Source organism: Echinops telfairi, unplaced genomic scaffold, assembly GCF_000313985.2.
Source record: "Echinops telfairi isolate 266 unplaced genomic scaffold, ASM31398v2 ScPeMD7_7437;HRSCAF=8475, whole genome shotgun sequence".
Lineage (NCBI taxonomy): Eukaryota > Metazoa > Chordata > Mammalia > Afrosoricida > Tenrecidae > Echinops > Echinops telfairi.
The window spans coordinates 102760-107422 of NW_022111337.1; positions in this window are offsets into that span (position 1 = coordinate 102760).

Sequence of the window (4663 nt, forward strand, 5' to 3'; positions counted from 1 at the left end):
GACAGTGTAACTTATGACAAAACAATAATAATTTATGAATTATGAAGGGTTCATGAAGGAGGGGGGAAGGGGAGGGAGGGGAAAATGAGTAGCTGATATTAAGGGCTAAAGTAGAAGGCAAATGTTTTGAGAATGATGAGGGCAACAAATGTACATCTGTGCTTGACACAATGGATGGATGTATGGATTGTGATAAGAATTGTATGAGCCCCCAATAAAATGATTTAAAAAAAAGCATTTGGGCTGATTTCATACACTAAAGCTGCTATTTTTCTTTTCTATCTCTTGGGGAAGGGGGTAGTTAGGACCCCAGAGTAGAGTTTAATCGGGTCTGTGGTCAAAATAGTAATACAAACTAGTAACAGCTGCCAAATATCAAAGACCCAGTGCATGGCAGGCCCTCCGCTAGGTTCTTTACATACTTAGCATAGATTCCAACAGCCCTAATTCACAATGTAAACAGGGGCTAGTGGGTAAGAAACTTTCACAGATGAAGAACTTGAGGAGCATACAATTTTGCCATTGTTTCAAGTTCATAGGACTGGCAAGTGACAAGGTTAGGACTGGGTCTTTCTGGTCTGTATCTGGCTGAAGCTCACCATTGTGCCTTCTCCAAGCCCAAGGCAGATTTTGCGTCTCTTTTAATTTATTTATATTCTCCCTACCCCTACCCTCTCTCCAACAACTGCTAGGCAATAAAATAAAGGATTTTATGACAATGTGGGGGGGAAAAAAATCAAACAACTGTAATTTAAAAGGAAAATGAAAGAAAATATGAGAATTACCTGTGGTCTTCATTTGCTCTGTAGCCTCCTGTCTTATCTCTCAAGATGCTAGACACCTGACCTTGCCTAGGCTCCAGAAATTACCCACATTACAACACCCTTTCCCAAAGAACCATTCTGTCCAACTCTGCATCCTGATATTCTGATCTCCACCTCTAAAGTTTCCATCTGCTTCCCATGTAAAAGACAGCTCAAAGGCTTCTGCCTTTCCTTTGACTTAGAACATCCAACTCCTTATAGCCTTTCTTTGCCTCACCGCTGAACGCTTCTGATAAAACACACCCTTTCATATAATTATTCACGTTGGAAGTGAAGTTTAGACATTTGTTCTCTTGAAAATCTCCAATATGCTCCGGAAGTTATTTTCTTTTAAAAAATTTTTGTATATATTTAGTTATTTAATCATTTTATTAGGGACTCATACAACTCTTATCATAATCCATACATACATCAACTGTGTAAAACACATTTGTACATTCATTGCCCTCATCATTCTGAAAACATTTGTTCTTCACTTAAGCGTCTGGCATCAGCTCCTCATTTTTCCCCCTCCCTCCCTGCCCCATCATCCCTCATGGGCCCTTGATAATTTATAAATTATTATTTTGTCATATCTTTCACTGCCCAACGTCTCCCTTCACCCACTTTTCTGTTGTCCGTCCCCCAGGGAGGAGGTCACATGTAGATCCTTGTAATCAGTTCCCTTCCAAAAGTTATTTTCCAAATCAGCTTATGAATCAAAGCTGATTTGGCACAGAACCTCCTAGCTTTCGGGATACTAGAGAGGAGGTTTTATTTCAGACTGGCCTTTCAGCATACAATGATTAATTAGCTGAATGAATTGCCGCCCTGGTGGTGTTGTGGTTACCTGTTGTCCTGCTAACTGCTAGGTTAGCAGCTCCAGACCAGCAGCCTCTCCAAGGGATAAAGACAAGACTTTCTATTCTCTTAAAATGTTACAGTCTCAGAAACACACAGGGACAGCTCTACTCTGTGTTTTAGGGTCACCATGAATTGGAATCAACTTGATGGGTTGTTGTTAATTGATCAGGTAGCATGATGTCCTCACAAGTGGTAGATGAGAAAGGACCAAGGAAATGATGGGGTAGCAACCATCTAAAGAGGCTGAATTCCTGTGAACACTGGAATCCTTCTAGGGAGTTTTAGTCATTTTCTTCTCCCTTTTCTTTCTCCTCTTCCTCTTCTTCTTTTGCAATAAATGGCCACAAAGTTAGTGCCTTGCCACAGCATACATTATTGTGTTGAATGTCTGCAGATGAGTAGTCCTCTTGAGTTCTGCTGGCTTTTTCCCTTTGAGTTTCAAAAGTCAGACCAAAAGGTAACTGGCTAGATTCTTATCCAGAAGCTATGTGAAGACCATCCTCCCAAGCTCACTCAGGCTGCTCCTGGAATCCAGTTCTTTGAAGAATCCACTTCTTTGGATTGGTTAGACTAGGACATGTTTACTTGCAGGAGGTGGTTACCTGGAACTTCCATAGTCTCTCTTCAATTCCTGCATGGGGTCCCCTATGTCTTTAAAAAAAATCATTTTGTTGGTGGCTATTACAGCTCTTATCACAATCCATCCATCCATCCATTGTGTTAAACACATTTGTACATATGTTGCCATCAAGGGCCCTGATGTCTTCAGTCAGCAGAAGTGCACTGAATCCTTCCCATGCTTGGAAACTAACTTCTGCTACTGCATCTCTGTCCTGCTCCAGCATGAGAAAATCCTCTACTTCAAAGCTGTCATGGGATAGAATGGGCCCACCTGTACAATCCAGTATATTATGTTGTCTAAAATTTGATCTCCTAAACTCTAATTATAGCGGTGAATTCCCTTTGGTTATGTAACATAATAAATCTGCAGGTATCAGATATAATGGCATGGGCATCTGTGTGGGGAAATTATCCAGGCTATTCTAAGGAAGCCCTGGTGGTGTAGTGGTTACGCATTCAGCTGTGAGCTGCATGGTTGGCAGTTAATAACCAGCAGCAGCTTCACAGGAGAAAGACTAGGCTTACTACTCCCATAAACAGTTACAGTCTCAGGAAATCCACTGGGGTCTATATGGGTCAACATTGACTCAAAGGCAGTGAGTAAGTATCCTAAGGAAGAAATTGTGTTCCTCAGTAGTCATGTTAGCTTGAATAAGCATCAGAAGGGGAGGTAAAAGGTCCAGGAGAAGATCCTGGCTTCTTAGTGTAGCTAATTGTTCAAGTGTTCAGACTGATTATCAGGTAGTAGTAGCAGAGTCTCACCAGGTAAAATTTGATCATGCACCTACAAGTAGAAGAAAATTCTCAGTTTATTGAAAGCATGGAAGTCACTGCAAAGAGAAGCACAGAAAGTTGCGTGAGGAAGGGTGACTTCTCCTTGGTGTGACTTACAGGGCCCTTTTGGAAACTGGTATGATCCTGTTTTGAAATAAAACTGTCACACAGTGGGCATTAGAAAAAAAATGGACCGATTGCAAAATTACTTTGGTTTTTTTAAAAACGTCTCTGAGTTTCAAAAAGGGCTATTATCATTAAAAAGTATAATAAAAACCAAAAATGCAGTGTTATGGAGTTGATTGCGACTCATAGCAACCCTTTAGGACAGGGTAGAACTGCCCCCGTGTATTTCTGAGACTGTAATTCTTTATAGGAGTAGATATGCCCATCTTTCTCCAGTGCAGTGGCTGGTAGTTTCAAGCTACAGACTTTGTAGTTAGGAGGCCAACACGTAACCAACACACCATCAGACTTCCTACAAACTATAATAGTTGTTCTTTCTTGAGTATCTATTTTGGAACCGCTTAGGCATAAGCCTACAAGCATCTATCCAATCGTATCCTGCTCTCTATATTGAGTTCATGAGGAAACAATATCCATTCCTTGTTTACACTTGTAGTTAGGAAGAGTCAAGCAAATAACCTTAACGTCACTTAAAGATGAGCAGAAGCATGAACAAGGCACTTGCCATAGTTACTGAATGCTACTATAACAGAAATACAACAATGAAATGGCTTGAACAAACAGAAATGTATTTTCTCACAGTTTACCCAGACCAAAAAGAAACCCACTGCTATTGAATTGATTCAAACTCATAGTGACCTTATAGGAAAGAAAAGAACTACTCTTTTGGGGTTTCTAAGACTGTGACTCTTTACAGAAGCCACATCTTTCTCCCATGAATATCTGTGAACCACTGACTAAAAGGTTAGTAGTCCAACAAGTCATCACTATTCTCCTTCTCATCATTGAAAAGCAAACAAGCAAACAAATAAACAAGCATGGCTGTCACGTCAATTTTAAGTCATATGTAGGGGTTCTGAGATTAAATCTTTAGGGAAGCAGAAAGCTCATCTTTATCCCACAAAACAGCTGGTGGGCTTGAACCACCAACTATGCAGTTAACAGACAAATGCCTACTAAGCCTTATTGCCACCAGAAAGCCTCACAGTTTAAGAGTCTCAAATCCCCAAGTTAGACACTGGCACTAGGGGAAGGCTTTCTCTTCCTGGTGGCCATGGAGGAAAGTCCTTGTCTCTTTACGTTCTGCTTTCCGTTTCCTAGGAGATCTCCTTGGGCCCAGCATCTATCTCTTCTATGCTCTCTTGTTTAATCTCTTTTATATTGCAAAAGAGATTGACTCTAGATACAGCCTTCACTAATCCTGTCTTGTTAGCATAACAAAGACAACTCGTTCCCAAATAGGATTATAAACACATACCTAGAATTTATAACCACAGGTGAGGATTTACAACACATAGTTTGGGCAGACATAATTCCATGTATAACAGCACTTAAAAGCAAGCATGTTACTTCATGCCTTCTGTTACATTCAGCAGTAAACATGAAGGTCCTGGTTTGAAATGTAAAACCACATG